Raw genomic sequence first — 23,985 nt, 5'->3', positions numbered from 1 at the left:
GCTGGTTGCTGCCATACCCAGAACCAGCCATATAACACCAGTGCTTAAAGATCTGCACTGGCTGCCTGTTCGCTTCCGGGCGCAATACAAGGTGTTAGTTATTACCTATAAAGCCCTAAATGGCTTGGGCCCAGGATACCTTGAGGACCGCCTCTCCCCATACAATCCACCCCGCACTCTCAGAACATCTGGGCAGCAGCTATTGAGGGTCCCAGGGGCCAGATTAGCCTCCACATCTAGGAGGAATTTCACCATTCGGCCCCGACCTCTGGAATTCCTGCCCATTGAGCTCCACTTGGCCACCTCCCTGGCCCAGTTCAAAAAGGGGCTGAAGACATTCCTGTTTAAAATTCCCTGATACAGGCCCCAACTAGTCTCCCCCCCCCCCCCCCCCCCATGTCAGCAGTGGCAGGCTGGCTAGAATGTTTTAAGGTTTTAATGGTTGTATGTATTTGCTTTTATTGTAATTGTTATTTCATGTTTTATGATGCTGTACACCGCCCTGATTGCATAGAAGGGTGGTATATAAATATATTATTATTATTATTATTATTATTATTATTATTATTATTATTATTTATGCTTTGTTCATGATTGCAAGAAAGAAGTGAAGGTTTACATCAGAAGTACTATATACATCCTTGTATTAAATGAAGAAACCACGAGAGGGAGCCAAAACACTGAACAATGCAGTCCTCTATGTATGTTTATTCCAACTGGCAAACCTGTTTGTTCTCAGGTAAAACTAAGATTTATTGCATGCTGCTTCTGCCGCTGCACGGGTAGCTGCAGTATAAGACCAAATGAATCACTGAGCAACCCTGCAACTAGTTCTAACTGAAAGATTAGTCTTCCCTGGAGTAGACCCACTAAAATCAATGGGACTTAAAGTCATTTGTGATTCATAAGTCCCATACCTTTAACTGGCTCTTCTCTGCTGGCATTAATGCTGGATTTAACCCAGGGAAAGAAGTAAAAAGAACAAGGAAGTGAGGAATGACATGACAGAAGCTGGAGGAAGAGAGGAAGGAAAAAGAGAAATAAAAAGATAGGAACGGAAGAGTGGAAGTTCTTTGCAAGGAAGGAAGAAGCAAGAGAAGGCTTGTCTGATAAATGTTTTCAAAACCTTGGTTATGGAACTCTCCAACTAAAGTCAGGCTGGTCTAATCCTTGTTGAACTTTTGGTAGGTATCCTGCCTTGGGTCCTGCCCTGGGACAAAGGTGGGATATTAAATACATACATATATACAATGGAATCTCGCCTTATGTGGGGGATCTGTTCCGGAACCCCCTACATAAGGTGAATTCCGCCTATGCTTGAGCCCCGTTCAAGTGAACGGGACTTAAGTGTGTGGCGGTGCGGTGGTACGCACCACAGGCGCCACGGGCGCACACCCCATCCATCTGAATGGGATGCACCGCCCCTTGCACCCTGTGAGCCCCCGTGCAGCTTTACTGCATACGCTTAAATTCGCGTATAGCGCACCCGCATATAACGCAGGTGCATTGTACATACATACAGCCTATGGCGTTTAAAATTGTTAACAATCAATTTTAATGGTGGCTGGCTTTTTGTACAGTCATTCCTCCATATTCATGGATTCTTTATCCGTGGATTCAAGCATCCACAGCTTGAAAATATTTAAAAATATATATAAATTCCAAAAAAACAATCCTTGATTTTGCCATTTTATAAAAGGGGCACTATTTTACGATGCCATTGTGTTTAATGAGAGTTGACCATCCACGGATTTTGGTATCCATGGAGGGAAAGGGGCTGCTGGAACCAAACCTCAGGACATTCCAAGGGCCCACAGTATTGCAATAAGGGATTCATAAACTAGAGATATGGATCCATAACTGGTCTGTGTTCAGTAAGACTGTGCAATCTTATTATAAGATTACACAAATGCCCCAGAGCCCACCTTTATAGCCGGCAGTTAAATTGGGCAAAAGAGGTCTATTCAGTTACCGATTAGGGTGCAAAGAGGAAGATATTTCCAGCCTCCTCCCATTTTTGAGTGAGGCAGCAACAATCAGAAGGAGGACTTCTGTCAAAAGTCCTCATCACAGCCTCATTCACTGGCAGGAGGAGGCTGGAAACATGATCCTCCATGTGCTCTGATCAATAGATGAACAAACCTCATTCATTCAATGCAGCTGTTGGCTGAAAAGCTGCATAATTCCCACCCCTTCCTTAGGCCTAGACTCCAGTTTCTGGCCCCAAATAGAGTAGATTCATTGAATTAACTACTGAATAGTACGTCAATGGGTATGCAAAGTTCACTGATTTCAGTGGTTAACTAGTTAGGACCAGCAATTGTCTTTGGGCCTTAGTTCCTATTGTACATCCTCTGCCTCTTGCTGAAACTGTGTCCAGCTAGTCTCACAATAAATTCTAAATTAAACTTCTGTGCATAGTGTAAATTTTCTAATGATCATGAATGCTTGTTGTTGAGTGTTGACAAAGGAAGGAGACAGATTTGCAGAGTTTACCTAACAGGTAGCCCATGCATGTCAACTGTATTGCCTCCAACTGTCCGGAGTCGTCAGGGACGGTCCTGATTAATTCTCTGTCGTTCCACTTTTCCAGTTGCTTTTGCATCTGCTTGCATATGTCACTAACAGAATATAGGCCTGTAAGATTAATGGTGTTAACATCAATTCTTGTGGAAGAATCTGGCATAATTTGATGATACTGTATGGACCCATGCAGTTTCCCATAGACTGATAAGAGTCTTTAAAGAAAGAAAAAAAGAACAAAGCCTAAGCCTGTACGCTCATAGACTGTTTGATCAAACAAGCCTGTATGCACATGTGTTCCCTGATTATTTGTGGCAGATAGCCACCTGCAGGTTTTTGTGCTGTGTGTGTTTATGTTCAGTACACATTCAGTTTACACTATAGGAACACAAGCGATAACCAAGATAGTTGTCTATGTGTTAGTCCCTGTAGTATGTTGGTTGCACATTTAGAAATAACCAGTTCATCTTACTGGCATGGGTCATGGTTAACTGGCTCCTCAAAGGTTTATTTCCAGTGTATTATCAGTGTTACAACTGTTCCTCCCTTCTCCCCGTATTCTGTTGTGTGTCTTCAAGTAGTTTTTGACTTAAGGTAACTCTAAGGTGAACGTACCATGAGGTATTTTTGGCAATATGTATTTGTTGAGAGAAGGTTTGCTATTGCCTTCCCCTGAGGCTGAGAGCACATGACTTGCCCAAGATCGCCCAATGGTTTTCATGGCCAAGCAGGGAATCAAACTCTGGTTTCCAGAGTTGCAGTCCAACACTCAAACCAAAATGCTATTACTGTATTGTATTCTATTTCACTTAAATCTTATAGCTGTAGTTATGTCACTATGCATATCTATATAAAGCCTGATTATTGTACTCCATCCAAAGTTTATGCTTTAATAGATAGCTTAATCTTAAAAAGTGTTTAAAGACTCCTTTTCCCCCCATCCATTCTGTACCAGATTCACTGGTTTATCAATTTTGTTTTTTTATTACACTTTGCTTGCATTTGGTTGCAAACACTGTATTTTTATTATTTTTATGGTTTCATCAAGTTGAAGGGCAATTCAGAAAAAATACTTAATATTACTAATATCACAAAGATAGGAAATGTCTTTACATTTATGTCATTTGCACATAGCTCCATTTCAGTTAATTGGTGCAGAAATTAACATTATTATATATTGCCACTAGAGGGAAGCAACCTTCTGTTCTATAAATTTTGATAGCTTTAAAAGATATTAGGCAGGGAGGACACAAAATCCTAATACAATCTAGTTTTTTCTTCTCATTTAAATGGCAGTGTTGGGAGAAAAAAAATCAGGAGAAAACAAGCAGACTGAGGAAATGAATGCAAGTCCTCACGGCTGTTCTTTTCGTAATGGAGAGAAAGAAATGATTTTCAGAAGCCGGTTACTGATCATGGCCAACCAAGCAAATGACATATTAAAATAATCACAGGTAATGCTTACATATCATGTGCTTGCCTTCTCTCTGTCTTTTTGCAATTTAAATAATTTCTTCAGACATTTCCAGCCCAATATATAAAAGAGATTGCATTACATAGGCCTTCTGTCTATGAGGTTATGGTGAACAGCAAGTGAGGTCACGCAAGCAGCTTTCTTACTTAAGGCTTAAAGTAATGAATGTGAGACAATCCTGCAGAATTCATTAAATGTTACTTTAGATTTTGTGTGGAAGCACCACCTGGGTCAAATGGCTCATCTGTCCCCTCCAATAGTGAGAAAAGGGCTTTTCAGAAACAGTTAAGAGGAGCAAAGTGGGAACATGAGGCAGACAAGGTATCTGTGTTCCTGTCTGGATGCATCCAAAGTAATTGAAAAGTCCCACATTTTGTTCCTATTTTTTCCAATTTTATACTGAGTTAAAATAAACCGATCCGGAGAGCTGGTATAAAAAGTCTGTGACATACAGTGAGGTGACAGAAGATATTCTGGAGTAAACAAAATGTGTATTGATCTCCAAAACAAAATAGTAAAGAATAGGAAGAAAATCTGGGATGTGCTGGTCTTTTTAACCAGTCTAGATGCCTGTTTTATTATTGACACCGTACAAGAAAATCCATTGGCACCTCTCCTAGAGAGTCCTCATTTAAAGGTAAATGAGAAATGCACAAGAAAACAAGAATGGTGGAGGAAAGATGGTGTGTATGTATTATATCCATGGCTGTAGTTCATAAAGAAAAATATAATGTTAATGTGAAAATTTCAATATACAGTGTTAAGATTAAAAAAAAAACAGATACAAAACAAGATTCTGGCTGAGGATGTAAAACCACAGGGTGGGCGAACAACTATTTCCTTGATGACCTCGAGATCAAGCATTACGATTTTTGGGAATTTCTATCCAAGGGGCTGTGACGACCACTTTAATTACCACCACTTACGGTAGTTTCTTTGAGGCTTTCTTGAACAACAAAAATTTGGTTTGACAGTATTTCACTTGTTGAGATGTTTTATACACTTGTTACTTCATGTCTTATTTTCTTGGTTTCACTTTGTTATAGTTACAGTTTACTTTAGCACTCTCTCCCGAGAACAATAATTACTTCTGTCCAGGACCCACTCAGTCCTTATGTTAGGTTACATTCCTAAACTTAGCTCTGTGCAGCCACCAAGGATAATGAAATCCCGCAGGATATTACACTACAGCAACTTTCTTTTCCAGAGTTCCGTATGTGCCTCAAGTCCCTCCCTTCTGGACTCTAATTATAACTGTCCCTCTCTGGATGTAGCAGAACTTTCTCGGTCTGGAACCAAATCCCTATCTGGACTTAACTCAAACCCTGGAGCTTATTGCATGGGGCTACAGGAACGCAAATGGCATGGAACGAAAGGGGGTGTGATGGGAACAGAATGGGGAAAGGGTGCATTTTATAGCATGCCAGAACGCTGCCACTGCCGCTGCCACCGCCAGAAATCCCCATTCCATTCCAAATCCATCCCCCAGAGGTCAATTTTCAGGAACTGTTCTGAACAGTTCCTGAAAATTGGCCTCTCTGGTACAGATTTGGTACGGAATGGGGACTTCCAGAGGTATCAGGAGTGTTCCAGCATGCAATAAAATGCTTCCTTTCCCTGTTCCATTCCCATTATGCCCCCTTTCATTCTGTGCCATTTGTGTTCCTGGAGCCCCATGCGATAAGCTCCATTATCTGACTCTTTCTCTCAGGAACAGCCCTGTTTATCTTCTCCAGCCTTCACTGTGATTGACTGGCACCCACTCTCTTCCTATTGGTTGTTACTAGGCTGGCACATCTCTATCACAGGGTCTATCACAGGTAGGCCATGATATACTTTCCCAGTGTCTCTATTTGGCAGGGACAGTCTCAATAAATCCTCTGTCATCCCACTCTTTCTACGGCTTTTAAAATGTCCTAGTTCTTCTCCTTTCCTCCACCCAATTTCTCCCTTTGTTTACTTCCATTGCTGCTAACTGAGATTAAAGTGAACAGGTAATTTGTGCTCAATTTAGCAGGGGCGAGAGGCAAGGAGGGGGGCAGAATCTTGCTCTTCCCAGTAGGCTCAGGCAAAAGCAAACTGCTGCAGCATCTTGCTGTTGTCTGGTTTTCCTCATTAATAATTTTCACCATCTTGACCACATTCTCATGTCTCTTGGCCACCCATGTCCCAGTTTTCATTTGTGAAATATTGTAAGGTATGCCATGGATCAGGCCCTGCAAGGCCCTGTTCCTCAGATAAGATCTTTTGTGGCCTTGGGTAATTTTTTTTAAAAAAATGATCTCTACAATTTTATGATCTATCATCATCTAGGCTGGAACTCTGAGTTGCTACCCAGTTGTTACAGAATAAGGCTGCGTCCTGTGTTTATTTGTTTACTGCTACATCCCATTTTCCCTCCAGTCAGCAAAAGGCAGTGTTTATGGCTGTTATCCTCCCCAGTGCATTTTCACAATAGCCCTATGAGATAGGACAGGCCAAGAGAGACAGACTGGACAAAGGTCAGTTTAATGGATCAGCAGGGACTTTGTCCTGGATCTTCTGAGTCCAACACTGAGTTCCAGTTGGGTGGTAGAAAAGTTGGCAAACATGTTAAGCTGGGCAACTTGTGGCCCACCAAAAGCCATTAAACGTCATCTGCCTTCATCCCCAAACAACTTAGCCAATAATAACAGAAGCTGTTGCTGCACAACAGCAATATTTAGAGGGCCACAGGTTGCCCCAGGGCATGGAGGAGGAATACCCATCCAGACATTGCTTGACTCTAACTTCCATCAGTTCCATGCAGCACGGCCATGGTCAAGACTGACAGACACTGAAGTGCAACATCTGGAAGGCCACAGGATACACATCCAGATCTTGTGATCTGACAAGGCCATTTGTAAACTTTTCTATCTAGAGTGAACAATGGTTTTCAAAACCTTTATTGTCTCCAAAGTCTTCCTGCAGCATAGGGTTCTACTGTGCTAAATTTTTGGGCCCACTGGGCCATTTTAATCCAAGGAGAAGTCATGAAATTAACCAGAATGGGACAGGAAGGCTGCATAGATGTGTGTGCAGATCTCCAAGGTCTCCTGGTGAGCCAGTGTGGCCCCCTAACAGTTGTCCATCCCTGATCTATAACAACACAGTTGAGACAACCTCCAAATAAACATGTAAAGGGTTAAAGACTACCAGTATAGTTTTTAAGTCCCAGTAGTGCCTGAAAAAAGCGTCAGATCCTGTCTGATGTTGAAAGATAAGCAGGATCAAGTTAGTGCTTCAATGAATTCCACGTGCTGTGGGCTATATTTCAGAGGAAGGAACTGGCAAAACCTTGCCTAGGAAAACCCTATGTAATCCATTGGATCCCTGTAAATTGAAAAGTGACTCAAAGAGACTTGCACACACACAAGGGCAAGATGTCAGCCACCAATCTGCTCTATAGACCTGAATTTAAACACTTTCCCCCAAAGGCTGAAAGGATGCAGCTCTCTCTCTCTCTCTCTCTCTCTCTCTCTCTCTCTCACACACACACACACACACATTTTACTTAATTTGGCTTGTTACAGACTGCCAAAATAAAGCTGCTTCGGGTCTCTTTGGAGTTATGCTGTTTAAATGATGCATGCATCCTAAGAATCCGGAAGCTGCACCAAAGCTGCACTCCAGTGCTTAGGAATGGAGTGTGGCTTTGGCGCGACCTCTGGATTCTTAGGACCCATGCATCATTTAAATAGCATACCTCCAAAGAGACTCGAAGCAGCTTTATTTTGGCAGTCTGTAACAGGCCTTTGATACAGCCAGTATTCAGTTTAGTCCATTTTCTAGTAATTTATTTGTGCAATATTTTAAATTCAGCTTCTTTTTACATGCTGACCCTATTTTGTTCTCTAAATAGATCAGTCTGCAGCAAATAATTTTTTTTCATGCACAATAATTTGCTTTGTCAAATAAATTTGAGGCACTGATCTGATTTTGTCATGTAGCTTCTGTTTCAAGAGGATAAAGTGAGAGGATGATACCTTGGGAAAATACATTGCAGTGATCTATTGTTTGATATTAAACTGATACCAGGATCTTAAAGACTAATAAAATGATTAGTTTTTGAGATGTCAGGAGATGTTTGTCTTCATTATCAAATCTTATCAGTTCTTCGGCTGCTGCCCCAATGCAGAATTAATGCAGTTTGATGCAGCCATGGCAATTAATGTGGTGTCAAACTGCAAATTAATTCTTCAGTGTGGCAGCAGCCCATTTGCATTATTTAGGGCTCTGTAGCTGTGCTGGGCTACAAAATCCAACCCCCCCCCCCCCCGACATCATAGCCCTTGCTGTATGGGGTAATAGGAGCTATACAGCAATTTATCTGGAAGGGGCCAGCTTGAGGTCGAGTCTTCATGGGCCAAAATACTGGGGACCAGCCTGGTGCCCCAATGTCTCCTCCCATTACCTGGGCACTCTGTTGTGATGCCAGGCAAGTGTTTACATGCACATCCTGCTGTCCCAGCTGCCAACACTGGTGTGAGTCATTCACTCTGAGGACAGAATTAGGTGCCCACCTTCAATCATATCACTAAGCATCAATGCTGGCAAGTGACTCACACAAGCAGCATTTGTACCAGGCAGCACAGCAGGACACATTGTAACAGCTGCCCAGCATCGCAATAGAGGGCCCTGGATCTTTCAGGAAGATCTGGAGAAAAAGATGACTTTTTGGTTCTAAACTGGCCCATTTGCACCAGAACCAGGGATTGGGCCCTGTGTCACCTGGACTACTCCCTGGGAGGAAAGGGAGAGGATGTTTCATTTGACTTGTAAGCACAACCCTAGAAGAATGCTAGTGTTCCAACACTCCACCTTTCTTCATTGCCAGGTTGTTCATTCACTTACACCACAATCTTGGGCAACAGGTATGGAGACTCTGCGGTGCCTGGGTCTGATCCTCCATCCAGTTCTCCAACTTGCCCCAAGTCCTCCCTTTCTTTCTACTTCTCCAAGCTATGCTGTTTCAGTGGCCTCTAGTGGTCAGAGATTATAGGCTTTGCAAGCAAGAAAGGGTCTCCTGTTGTTACTGGCCAGCTCTTGAAGCCAACTAATGAGCTGGGGAGTACTTATTATAATTGCAGCCAGAAACCTTGGGCTGCACAAGGACAGTGGTTACACCTTTTCCAGGCTGCGACAGTAGTGGTAACTGAGATCTTGTATCACAGACCATAGTGTAAACGTTCCACAGGCAGAATTATGCTACATCTCTCCTTTCAGCCCCCTCAGGACTTTGTGCTTCTGCAGTTCTTTCATGACCATAAGTGAATGGTGGAAAGTAAGAGAAATTGGAGAATCATCTAGCTATGTCCTGTATGTAGACAGATTACATCATCCATATCCTTCTCCAGCCCTTCCACTCTCCACCTTTATTTATTTATTTATTTATTTAGCGCTGTAGATTTGCAGAGCGCTGTACATAAAAACAATAAAGGCCTATGGTGTACAATCTAAGAAATAATAGGACAATACATATAAAATACATAGCAATACAGAAAATGGTTCAATAAAACAGGCAACAAAAAGAACATCAAATAGCAAATGATAATCATGCAATGCCTGGGAACCCTGTGAAAGATGAATTATTGCAGCAAAATGGTGGGTCAAGGTGGCCATTGTAGAAGGAGGAAGAGGCCATTGTAGAAGGAGGAAGATAATTTGTTGTGTGCCTTGAGGTCATTTCCAACTTACGGCAAACCTAAGGCCAACTTATCATAGGGTTGTCTTGGCAAGATCCTTTAGAGGGGGTTTGCCATTGCCATCCTCTGAAGCTGAGAGAGTGTGACTTGCCCAAGGTCACCCAATGCATTTCATGGCTGAGTCGGGATTTGGACCCTGGTTTCCTAGTGCCCTAGTCAAGTGCTCAAACCATTACACCACACTGACTCCATGGGAAAGAATACAATTACCTCAACAAAATATACACAGGCATATACTGGACCTTCGCTTACATATGGCACTAAAAGGATGCTAGTCGGCTTTGGCACCCATTTTCTCTGATGTTTTAGTACCTTCTCAACTATTGGGCTTGCCACCTTTTTTCCTGCTGGGGTAGTTATGCTGCCTTGCTAGTACAGTTACATTGCCTCGTTAGTGTAGTTGCTCTGGTGTAGTAACTGACAGGATTCTGACCTAAAAAGGAAATATTATTCATTTGCTACTTTATTTCTCCAAGCCAATGTTGCCATGCATTTACTACTGCAAAATGCAACTCTTTTCAGGCAGTGCCAGTATTGTGTTCTTTCCAAGTTCAGGATAAATGCTTTCCGAACCTTAAGTTCGGAGGATCATACCAGGTTGATTCACTTTGCAATCAGTGAAGCCTCAGTAATGCTACTTGTTACATTGATTTCAACAAGACCAATGGGAGTAGCATTTTCTAACACAGGACCACTTGGAATCAATCTCGGTCAAATCAATGAGATTTACTTGCAAGTAAGCATTGTTAGGATCAAGCCAGGAAATCTTGTTATCCATTCTGTGCCTTGCTATATTGAAAACTCTTTGTCTGTTTCTCATTCTTCACAGGACTTCGCACCTCAGGAGTTCTCCAACAGGGATTAGTTGATCCTTTAATCACAATTACAATTGCTTTGATTCAGTCTTTGTTTAGGCATCAGAGAAATTAAAATATAACCCATTTACATCTTAATTCTATTGGTATGCTCACGTGAAATGAGATTCAATAACTCTTTCTTTGTTCCATATTTACATTTATTGATTTTAGACTGATGTCTTGAGAATAATAATTAATATCAGATTCTTTTCGGTAGCCCTTCTCCAACAGTAAATATTTGAAAAGAAATTATTCATTTCTTTTCATTTCTCAGGCTTTTTTAAAAAATGCAAAAAGCTGTTCTGCAAATAAAATACTGTTTGCAGTAGTGACAGGCAATTAGCAAACGATTTAGATTTACTTTGCATTTTCTTGCAGTGATTTTCTGCTCTTGAGTTAAACAGAACATAATTATACACTGGATTTTCTTTCTTTAGACTTCTCCTTTTTCCAGATATCTGGAGAATGGAAGTTATTTCAGACAACTGGGGCTTAAAGGAACAACTACTTCAGAGCTTGGAAAAGTTACTGTTTGAACTACAACTCCTGTTAGTTCCCAGTGAGTTTAGCCAAGGTAATCTCCTATTATCTTGTCTTAACCTTCTGGGCAGTGATGCAGACTGAGAGAACACAATATTGACTGTGGCCTTAAGATGGCCCCATTCATTGAATGTAGTATAGTGAAGGCCTTCCTGAAAGTTGGATCCAACCTTGCTTTTGGATTAGGCATGGAGAATTGTCAGTCCACAGATCAGTTACAACCCACTGGGATCCTTCCTTAGACCACCAGCTGCTTCTTCAGGATCTCCTCCATGCCTCCTTGCCACAGACTTTTCAGCACTGTGCAAGGAAAAGATCTTATCTCCAAGTAGCTGTTGATCAGAGGTAAGAGTTCTTCCCCTTTCAATATTTAGAAAAGCAACTAAAATACACTTGTGAGCTGTTAGTGATTTAGACTACATCTGCACTGCAGAAATAATGTGGGTTGACATTGCTTTAATTGTCATGGCTCCATGCGATGGACTCCTAGCACCTGTAGTTTGTTGTGAAACCAGAGCTCTTTACAGAGAAAGCTAAATGTCTTACAAAACTAGAAATTCCAGAATTTCATAACATTGAGCCATTGCAGTTAAAGCGGTGTCAAATTGCATTATTTCTGTAGTGGTGATTTAGCCAGAATGAGATGGCTACAGTCACATTAAGCTTTGGCTAGGCTTGATTCTGTTAACTGCCTCCTAGACAGGGATAGAATGAATATTCCAAAATACTAAAAAAAAAAAAAAAAAAAGATCAAAAGTGTGTTTCTTGAGTTTCTGGAAACCCTGATCAAGAGTATCCTGGAGTGATAAGAATCATCACCATTTGGGACTTGTTCTTCACAAAATCAACACACTTCTTCTGTGTATGCGTAGAGTAGCATATCCCAATCAGCAAATAGAAAATGCAGCTTCTTTGGCAGAAAATACTATTTTCTGTACAGCGTCTGTGAATTTTGTGCAGAAGATTCCCAAACTACAATACAGTGGGACCTCGGTATCAGCAGACTTGCCATCCATGGATTTGAGCATCCGTAGATGGCAAGCAGCCACATTGCCACTGGGGACAATGGAACTGAAGTCCTCCTTCTCTCCCTTCTGCCTACCCACCTTCCTTCCTTCCTCCCTCCCTGCTTTCCTTTCCTCTCCCTCTCAGGCTTCTGACCTGTGCTTGACTTTGGGGATGGGGGCTGGAACCCATCGGCTGGAGGGAGCCAGCACTGGGGCCAGGGCTTGGGTTTTGGAGCCCACCACCCACAGAACCTCTAGGTTCCAAGACCCAAGCCACAGCACCAGCTCTGGCTCCTTCCAGCCGATGGGGCTCTTTCCTCTGCTGCTGAAGCCAAGCCTGGGGCAGAAGCCTTGGAGGCAAAGAGAGGGGGAAGGAAGGTAGGAAGGAAGACCTCAGTCCCATTGTTCCCAGTGGTGGCACAGTTGCATGGCCACAACAGCATTGGGGTCAATGGCACTTGGGCATCCATGGATTTTGGTATCCTTGGGGGGGGGTCTGGAATGGTTCCCCTGTGGATACCGAGGGCCCACTGTATATCCCAAACTGTGAACAGTCTTCAAAAATTGCAACATTTTCAAAGACTTTTTCACACAGGAAGAAAATAGCTAAACTTATTCACTGGTCCATTTGAGAACAAAATTAGCAAAGAACTGCACCTCGGCTTCTAGACAATTTCCCAGAAAGACACTGGCCCATGGATCAAAACATTGACCCACCTGTTTTCTAGACTTAGGTTCCCGCTCCTTGTCTTTCATTTCCTTTCATCCTCTTCTCTTCCATTCCTTGATATGCGGTATTTTCTCCACAGTCTGCTACTATTCCCCCCTTTCCCCAGCTGATATAAGCTAAGTTTCTGTCTGACCTATTTTCTAAAGAAGGACCTTTAAATAGGCCAAAAGTCAGGTTCAATTTGTGCTTTGTCTGCATGGGCAAAAGGACAGTTTTTTGCCTGTTCTAGTGGCATCCTGTTCAGAGGACACACGGCCCAAACCCCTGTTTTGGTGCAAATTTACTGGATTACGTTTGACACTTTCAGAACCAGGGTATAACAGCCTTAAAATGAAATTTAAAAATATCTCTTTGTCCAGCCCCCCATTCCTACTATGGGGTGGTTGTTTACATTAATGTCCTATTCAGATGCCTGGCGCATCCGCCACTGTCACCAGGTGTTCATGCTGAGGTCAGAATGAGGCACCCATTCTCATGATCATTGCTGGGCACTTCATTCTCAGATGGGAGTGACCTGCAGAGGTGGTGGGCATGCCAGGCAGCTCAGTGGGACACCCATGCAGACAGTTACCCTGATGCAGGAACAGAAGGCCAGGTAACAGGGGAAGTCAGGACAACTCCAGTGCCAGGATAATCTGGAATATCCTGACCAGTACAGATAAGACCTTGGTTTCCTCCCATGAGATCTCAAGAACACTGTGAAAAAATGACCAGAATGTTCAAAGTTAAACCAGTGTTCCTTACAAGCCATTTGTATCCTTCTTTATTTAATAACTCTTTACAGCCATCTAGGTCAGTTAAAATGAGGACCTTGTTGCAAGTGAGATGATTACGAGTTGCAATCCATTAAACGTGCCCAATGATTCATGCTTAATTTATTGACTTTTTAAACATACAGCATCTGAGTCTCACGCAATGGCTTTAAGGGCACACACGCACAACTGCACACACACACACACCTTTGCCTGCTTCTCGTAGAATCGCCTGGTTAAAGAGATCAGGCGTCGCCACATTGGTTGCCAGGCTTGCAAGAAGCGCTTTCCTTTTTTTTAAAGCACTGATTTAATTTAATGCTGTTGCACTAATGAGGCTGTCTGGGTTGAATGGCTCCCTCTCAGGAGCTCTTTGGATTTTATGCTGACATGATGGGCCTTCAGTGGAGGATTTCATGATTTATGTTGCAAGGGCAGCTGGCTGCAAGAGTTGAGTGGTGCTTGCATTATATATGTATATGTGAGTGTTGTGCTCTCTCTCTCTCTCTCTCTCTATATATATATATATATATATGTATAAGCAAGCAGGCAATTGGGCAAATGAGCTATACTGTTTACGGCTAAGTGTGAATAATGTATCAAGTACTCCTTTAAACTCTGACAGCAATTACAGTTATGTATTGCTACAGTGCATAAATTGGTAGCTTCCTATGAAGAAGATTTGAGAATTTTCTCTAGGGTAAGGGTCAGCCACGATTAGTACTTGGATGGGAGTCTGCCAATGAATACCCAGTGCTGTAGGCAATATTTCAGAGGAAGGAACTGGCAAAACCATGTCCAAGTATTCCTTGCCTAAGAAAAACCTTTGAAATTCATGGGGTCGCTTTATGTTGACAGGCAATTTGAAGGCACACACACGCACACACTCACTGTGTAAATCAGACTGTTTCTGGTGAATTCTGCTTTTCACCAAAAGTGACTTCCATCCTATTTCTGCATTAATGCCTTCCAAATGTCCTGATTGACAAACTCAATTACTGCAATCATCTGACTTTCTACTTTTTCAGCTGTTTTTAGAATATCCCAGTTATTCTCTTCTCCTTCCATTTTCCCTCTTTTTTCTCATCTTATTTCAGTTGTTGCAAACTGAGTTCAAAGTGCAAAAGTAGTTTGCACTCAGTTAACCCAGAAAGAGGAGAATAGCAATAGCAATAGCATTTACATTTCTATATCACTTAATAGTGAACTCAGCACTCTCTAAGGCCTGTTCTGTATGGACCTTTGCGGTGCCCCCGTCATGTGCTAGGGGTTGGCCGAGGACCTAGCACGTGACGGGGGCGTAAAAATGGCTGCGCCCTATACACACGCGTCTGCACATAGCGTCGCAAGAATGATGTGTTGAGTGCGCCGTTGGCGCCTCGTTGCATAATTTCCGTGACGCAAGAAGAAGCACCATTTTGGCGCTTTTTAGCTGTGCTGGGAAGCCTCGTGGTTTGGCCGCTGGGGCTTCTCGGCGCAGCTAATGATGGCGCAGGCAGAGCGCCGCTTTTCAGCGCTCTGTAACGCGCCTAAGAGTTTTTCAGTCTGTGATCCAATTGCCCCTAACAAGTCGGGTACTCATTTTACTGGCCTACAAAAGGATAGAAGACTGAGTCAACCTTGGAGCCATAGAATCGAACTCACAACATTGTGGCTACAGTACCAGCATTTTAACTACTGCACCACCAGGACAGAACCCACATATAACCAGGTTAATGGCCAATTTTCTGGTGGAGGCAACAAGACTATGGCTTAAATTTGAATAACGATCCTGAGGTTTTATTGTAAATTTTTATTGCAAATTTTATTGTAAATTTTATGTAAATTTTTATTGTAAATGCATGTTGTTTTTCTATGCCTAATAAAGGTTGACTGACTGACTCCCAGAAGGGAGGAGTTGGTGAAATCTTGCCCTTCCCATTCAGCTCAGGCATAAGCCAACTGCTGCAGAGCCTCTTTTAGCTTGGTGGTTCTTCTTCCTTAATAACTTTTGCCATCTTGGCCATACTCTGATGTTGCCCAGCCAAATATGTATCAGTTTTAACCTATGAAATGTAGGATTAATTCCTATTTCTTTTAAAAAGGTGGTTAATGAAAATTCATGTTTAAATATTTTTTTTAAAAAGGTGTTTGCTCTCAAACTCCATGGTACTAAATAGGAAAGTAATGGTATCGTACAAGCTTCCCCTTGTTCCCCAAATTACATCATGGGAGAGGCAACTTAGAGATGCCTCTCTTACCAAGTGTTTGTGATGCGTAAGTAGTTGGAAAAATACACTGTTCTGTGGCATAGCCACACCACACAATTATAATGCTTTAATACCACTTTAATTACTATTGCCCCATCTAATGGAATCCTGGAGTCCATGGTTTGTTGTGGGACTTAGAATTCTCTGCTAGAGCATTTTAGTTCTGGAGAGTAGACTAGAGCTCTCCAGCTGAGAATTCTATCAAATTGCAAACTCCCAGATTCTATAGACTGGGGCCATGGCAATTAAAGTGGTACCAAAGTGCTATAATTGTGCAATACAGATACACTCCTGGTGGCTTGCTACAATGCCTCCAGGAGGTCAGTGAATTTCTATTTTGATTAAATCAAGATAATATGTGAACAAAATGCAATGGAATTAGCGTTCCATTGAGACTTTCCATTGTGGAATTTAGCATTATGTCAACAGCAGCATCTTACAGCAGGCAATTCATGGGTTAGCACAGGACAGCTACAGGACTGCAGTTCTCATCAGCCTTCAACTGCTGTAGGGATATCTTTTTTTTTCTTTTTTCTTTTACTTATCAACATTCCTCAGTATTCACTTCTCAATGTATACCCTACCTGACCACATGCCATTGAAAATAACAAATTCCAGAAGGATACCAGGCAGCAGTGTTGAGAACACAGCCTCTGTTGAGAAATATTTGGATTCTCAGTATTCCTCCTGCCAAAGGAGAAGAAAAAAAAGAGGGGAAAAATAATTTGCCACATGTTCTCTCCCTTTTTCAACAAAGTTTGCAGAGTGAACACTTCAATAGCTGCCTGGGATGTGCCAGTTTTAATTTCCTGATAATAAATAAATTCAGCGTCCCCAAAGACCGAAGCTAATTCCATGCTCAGATTTATACAACTCTAGCTAAATTATACCCTGTAGTGTATGTCTGAAAGTGCTTAATGCTGAGCAGTCTGGTCGACCGCCAGCACTTCAAAAGTGGGAGTTTCCAGCATAGCTTTGAGACATATATGAAGAGGGAGACCTGCACTCTTAAGGCTTCAACTCCTTATTAAAGCACCAATCTGTGTAGAGGAAAAAAGTTTACTTTTGTAAATTCAATTTTCTGCATAAATCTTTCTTATATTTTATGGAGTGTGGTAGTATATTAAGCTAGGAAGAAGATTCTTTGAGCTTGGAAATCTGTTTTAATATGATAAGTGATCAGAGCCAGAATCCTCTTGATATCCTACACAGGTACAATTTCCCTTTCCTGTGTGGTTTTACTTTTTTCACCCAGTGCAATGGTCATATTTGGTTCATGGTTGTAAAATTCAGCAAGTGTAACAATTTCACTATTTGGCATTCTTGAATGATGTGTAACTACTCACCAGTGCCTCCTCAAACCATTTTTTTCACTTGAATTGCATACTTCATTGCAATATGAGACAATGAGCAAACATTCTGGCAAATGCACATTTGATTTAACAATGTTGGCATACAGCAGAAGGGTAGTTAGTGCAAATGCGGTGTGATTACTTGAGTGTACAGTAGACTGACACTACACATGTACGATTTAGGACCACAGTCTGGAACTTTACTAAAGATGATTCCTCTATGATTACTTGACTGGGGAAAGGTAAGTACTCAGTTAACTCTCAACCATTGAACTCATTGGGCCTGCTTAACAGAATTTTGGCTTATCAGGAACAATGGGCCACATGAAATGGTCTCATCTTGTTTTCACTGCGAGTAGTCCAGATGACACAAAATAACAAAATCATAGAGTTGGAAGAGACCTCAAGGGCCATTCAGTTCAACCCCATTCTGCCATCCAGCAATACACATTCAAAGCAAACCCAACAGGTGACCAGCCAGCTTCTGTTTAAAACCTCCAAAGAAGGAGACTCAACCACCATCTGAGGGAATGTGTTCCACTGTCAAACTGCTCTTACTGTTAGGAAATTCTTCCAAATGTTGAGGTGGGATCTCTTTTCCTATAAACTTAATCCATTGCTCTAGGCTCTATTCTTTGGAGCTGCGGAAAACAAGCTTGCGAACGTAGGGGAGGATATGGGTCCTTCCAGCACCTGAGAGCTCACAAGGAAAAAAAGTGGCCAGTTACTCTGGATTTTATTGAAAAATCTGGATATTGAAGTGTGTGTGTGTAGGCTGTTGGTGTGAGGTTGGGAGTGGGAAGAGTGTTTGTTGAGTGGGATTAATTGGACCAGCAAGTGTGGTATATATCACTATGTTTTTCTACTTCAGTGTATGTTCAGCCATGAAAGCAGCAGTGAGAGGTTAGATTGGGTTACACCCTCCTTTGTCCTACCGCCAGATGAGTGTCTCATTTGCTTTATGCTGGAATGCATGGTTGGGCACTTAACTGACTCAGGGCGGGAGAGATATAGAACTAAGGGATAGAAAGAAAGAGAGTAAAAAGAAGGTGGTGGAAAAAGAGATAGTGAAAATAAAAAGGAATAGAGGGTGTAGAAAGTTGTCTTATTCTGACATGGTCCATTGGTCCATGCACACCAGTACGGTCAACTCTGACTGGCAGAAATGGTTGTCTGTAGTTTCAGATAGTACTGTTTCTTTGTCCTACATGGAAATCCCTGGTGATCTTTTGGATGGTGGACTTCCACCCAAAGAGGCCTAACCCTCCTTATCTTCTAAAATGAGACAAAGTTGCATGGCATCCAGGTGGTGGGTGTGCTCATCCTGTGCCCATTTGGCTGTGTCTCCACTAGAGTTGTCCCTTACTGTAGTAATGGGTGTCCTTTATTTGAGGGCCAGAAATGTTGTCTCTTATCAAACTGGCAGATGTCTCCATTGTAAGGGATACATGCAGACATCTGTATGGATGTATACAGACCCCTTTGCATGTTGGAAAGCTTTTCCTTTTTTATTGACTCAACAAGATGCCAAAAAGAAAAAAAAGGAAAGGAAATTCCCATATTTCTGGGTGTGTGGGTCCTCCATAAAGAGAGACATGTATGCATCATGTAATTTATGATTGTGGACAATAATTTACAAAGAAATACAAGGAACAGCTGTTTTCTGATTGTCAACCCAGCATATCATGGGCTTATTGACCCTTATTGCTCTTTTGAAAACTTGGCATCATCATCACCATCATCATTATTTCTATCCCACCTTTCTCCCAAAATTAGGACTCAAAGTGGCTCCACCAACCATTAACTGTTCACCCCTCCTGCTATGCAGCCCCTGACAAATTATCTCTAGTCTGAGAGAATGTGATTCTCAGTATGAAGACAGGATTTCCATCTCAGCTGCATGTCCTAGTACTGAATCATAACTGAAAATAAATGCTTGCTGAAGCAGTGGAGGCTTTGTAAGGCCCAAATGGGGCTCAATGACCTTGTACACTAGCAGAGGGCAGAATTTGGGTCATGGAGAATAATAATGTACTTCTTTTGGGTAAAACCCTTGTTTCTGCAGTGGGGATTTTAGTTAAGTAAGGGCTGCAGGCTAATAGAGTCAATTAATAATAACCATCATAATTAGTAAAATGCTGCATCTGTTATGTGCAGCTTTTCAATTCTGAGATCACAAAGCACTTTACAACAGTTAACTAATTAAGCTTTTCAACACCCAGGAGGCTTCCTCTAATCTATGGCAGGCTAAAGTCTCTAGTGCTAAAACAAAGCCATTTGCAAACAAGGAAGGTGAACATCAAGCGCAAAAGCAGTGAAAAAGAAACAGTGATAAAAAAGAGAGACTTTAAATCTCCTGGTACAGCAGAGGTCCCTGCTTTCTGCACAGATAAAGATAATATCCTCTCACCTGGACCTTGATGTTACTAGATAAGTAATTTTGTTCTACATTTTACAGTTACCGTCTTAGACTATTTTTTGATATATCCATACCTTCCTCTATAATACGCTATACTGGGTCCAGTTTCTGAGAATTTTGATGGTGGCAATTCTATATCTTGGCTCAGTCATAAATCAAACTGAAGACTGCAGTCAAGAAATCAGAAGAAGACTAGGACTAGGTCAGCTATGAAAGAACTAGATATGATACTCAAGTGTAAAGATATACCGTTGAATAACTATGTTGGAATCATCCATCTGCAGCATTTCCAGTTTCTATGTATGGTTGTGAAAGCTAGATAGTGAAGAAAGCAGACAGGAACAGAATCACCTCATTTGAAATGTGCTGGAGGAGTGTTCTATGGATGCCATGGATTGCCAAAATAAGAGCATTCCTTAGCAAATCAATCTTGAACTCTCCATAGAAGCCAAAATGACCAAACTGAGGCTTTCATACTTTCAGCATAGCATAAGGTTATATGTTGTTGTTGCTGCATGCTTTCAAGTCAATTCTAACGTATAGTGACCCTAAGACAAACCTATCACAGGGTTGTCTTGGCAAGATTAGTATAGAGGTGGGCTTGCCACTGCTTTCCTCTGAAGATGAGAGAGTGTAGATTGCCCACGGCCACACAGTGGATTTCCATGGCTGAGCCAGAGTTTGAAACCTGGTCTCCAGAGTCATGGTTTAATACTCAAACCACTATACTACACTGGCTCCTTCTGAGATGATATGACTCATTAGAAAAGACATCAATGCTTGATAAAGTGGAAGACAGCAGGAAAAGAGGAAGACTGCACTACAGGTGTATTGACACAATCTCGTCTTGATTTCTGTAACGCGCTCTACATGGGGCTACCCTTGTACCAAGTTGGGAAGCTTCAATTAGTTCAAAATATGGCAGCCAGACTGGTCACTGGTTCATCAAAGTTCGACCACATAACTCAAATTTTAAAAGATCTTCACTGGCTGCCAATTAGCTTCCGGGTGCAATACAAGGTGTTAGTTATTACCTTTAAAGCCCTACATGGCTTGGCCCGAATTACTTGCGGGAACGCCTCTCCCTACATAATCCACCCCACACTCTTAGAACATCAGGGAAGAATTTGTTGGAATTACACACAACCAGACTAACTTCCACTTCTCAGAAAGCCTTTACTCCAGCTGCTCCAAAACTCTGGAACAGTCTCCTGGAAGAGATCCATCTCACTACCTCCTTGGAGGCCTTTAAGAGGGCAGTTAAGACGGATCTCTTCTGGCAAGCTTACCCACCTGATCTCTTATAAGACATATTCTTTTACCTCTTTGACCTAGATTGAAACATCTCTCTCATCTTTCGCTTTGATAATATCATTTTAATTGTTATCTAGAGGTCTTCAAACAGAGGTTGGATGACCATCTGTCGGGGATGCTTTGATTGTGATTTCCTGCATGGCAGGGGGTTGGACTGGATGGCCCTTGTGGTCTCTTCCAACTCTACAATTCTATGATTCTATTATTCTATTTTTATATGTTATTGTACTATATTGCTGTTTTTATTGTTGTGATTTGTATTTGTATATTGTATATTGTATTGGGTTATACTCCTGCCTCGATCCATCTAGGAGAGGCGGGAAAATACCAAAAAAAAAAAAAAATTCTTATTAGGAAATCACAGCCCTGAGTTTGCATGACCTGAACAGGGTTGCTGATGTCAGGGTATCTTGGAAGTCTCACATTCATAGGGTCACCATAAGTCAAAGGTGCTTAATGGCAATCAACAACAAATGATATATTCTTAAAAAGTGAAGGCTTGTGGGTTAGATCTGTAGCCTCAGGCTCTATGGAATGAGGCTTGATAGAGATGATGGGAGCTTGGTCTATACAGAATAGAACCCCAATTTTCTGGTTTAATGTACAGTTAATAAAAACTGTGTTAGCATTATAGGTTTTTTGTGGGTTTTTTGGGCTATGTGACCATGTTCTAGAAGAGTTTATTCCTCAGGCATAAACTCTTCTAGAACTGGCCACATAGCCTGAAAAAACCCACAAAAACTATGGATGCCGGCCATGAAAGCCTATGTTAGCACTATTAGTCTTTCACTGTTGTGCTGCTGCGCCTCTCAGTCATTTCTGAGTTACGGTGATCCTACCCCAGGGTTTTCTTGCCAAGATTTGTTTTTTTTAAAGGGCTTTGCCTTTGGCTTCATCTGATGCTAGAGAACGTGACTTGCCAAAGTCATCCAGTGGGTTTCCAATGTTATTTTAAATTTCTGTTAAACTTTGGCCTGTTACAGACCGCCAAAATAAGTGCTTCGAGTCACAGTGGAGGTATGGTGTTTCAATCATGCATGCGTCCTAAGAGTCCAGAAGCACACCACAGCCACGCTCCGTCCCTAGGGCTGGAGCGTGGCTTTGGTGCGACTTCTGGACTCTTAGGACCATGCTATTGAAACACCATACCTCCACTGGACTCGAAGCAGCTTTATTTTGGCTGTCTGTAACAGGCCTTTGATTTCCGTTAAACTTTGTTCCAGCTTCTTAGATGTTTATGATATATTTTATTATTTTTATCCTCTTAAGTTGAAGCTTTATTTTGTGAACAGCCCAGTGAGCTCCAACTTATTGGGCAGTGAGAGATGGATTTATGGAACAAATTACTCGTCCTCAAGTTTATAGAGATAAATTTGATTATGTGATGAGTCTCAGTAGCAAATGTTTTGTTTGCTGCATTACAAGGTCATGGTAAACTTGCAGATGGATTGCCAACTGCATAGTAAGGTACTCCAGACTTTTATTGTTTCATTGTTATGGCATACGTTAAACCATCTCCAAACTGGCTGGAGATCCTCAAACAATTGAGAATCTAGTCTTTTAAGTGACCAACTAGTGATGTATTGATCTTTCTAAGTAATTAATCTATCATTTCCAACCTATTTTGGATAACCACAGTTGTGAACCTAACACAAACCACTACTGCTGATCTTCCTCAAGCACTTATTTTGCCAAATGTGCTGACAACTTTTGCAGTTGCTGTTTGAATCCTCATTGGGCTTTGGATATGTTTTTTGTGATACCTAGAAGTGAGCACAGCATTTCAATTATCTTCTCACCTGTTCTGAGTAAAATGGCACAATTGTTTCCAAACTCCTGCAGAGGGCTAGAAAAATCTCCTAGTTTTCTCTTCAGTGACTCATTTTAAAAAATAAAATAAAAAATAACCCCCTCATGTGCTTTCTTTGTGAGTTTGGGTAAATTAATCTGAAAACACAGTGAAAAAAATTCTCCCCTCATATGAAAGATGAGGTGACAAGTTCAATTCTGTACCAACATGGTTAAACACAAGAGTTTCCGAGCCTGAATTTTCTGGTCTCCAGAGTTGTAGTCTAATGCTCAAACCATTACACCACACTGGCTCTTATTTGTTTTGGTATCCCTGTGTTATACTGTGTATTAGCTTCTTACTAGAGCTGTTTCTCTAAACCAGGACATGTAGAATGAGTAATCCAGGACTCTGGGTTAGTAATTCTACCTGTGTGCTAATGCTGTGGCTAAAAGCTGGGCTTAAACATATTGCTGGCACATGAAGTGCCACAGGAAAAAGTTTCCGAAATCCCATTTAAATCAAACCTCAATCAACTCAGATTGAGAAGACAAAAATCTAAACAGATTACTGGAAGAATATCCCTTTGCAGAATAGGTGCTCTGCAGTGTCAATTTTCCTTCATTCTTCCTTCCTTCCTTTTTTCTTTCTTCACTGCACAATAGGCTTGAATCTCCCATCTGAAGATGGGGTGTTATCCAAAGGACACGAAGAAGAACATGCAATCAAACTTACAATTAGGTTTGATTTGCATTAGGTTAAAGATTCAGCACATGGCAATTGATGGGAAATAAAATATGATCACTAGGAGTTGATTGCGTGCAGCCTTAATCTTTTGTCACGCCAAAACCTGCACCTACGGTTCAAACCTCCTTGTAATCATTTCCTGATAAATCCATTTCCACAATGTTCCCTGATGTATGCAGCTTCCTATTTATTGTAGATTTATGCATTTCTTTCACATTTTCTTTCACGTTCTCTGTGGGGTGGTGGTGGTGATGAAATAGAAGACTTGCCATTCAAGAAGGGACTGATACATGGGGGATGGTAACCTTTAGTGACATATACAAGTGTAATTCCATGTCTAATTTATATATGTACTTTTTTGGTCATGGCAGAGGTTGGTATTACTTTCCTGCTTACATGATGACCAAAGCGTTCCCAGGACTATGTATTTCTCCCATAGCCTTTCTGCCAACACCCATTTATTTACTTAGATTATTTATATCCTGCCCTTCAGCCACAAAGGCTCTCAG

This window comes from Sceloporus undulatus, chromosome 6 (assembly GCF_019175285.1).
Source record: "Sceloporus undulatus isolate JIND9_A2432 ecotype Alabama chromosome 6, SceUnd_v1.1, whole genome shotgun sequence".
Lineage (NCBI taxonomy): Eukaryota > Metazoa > Chordata > Lepidosauria > Squamata > Phrynosomatidae > Sceloporus > Sceloporus undulatus.
This window is presented reverse-complemented; position numbering follows the sequence as displayed.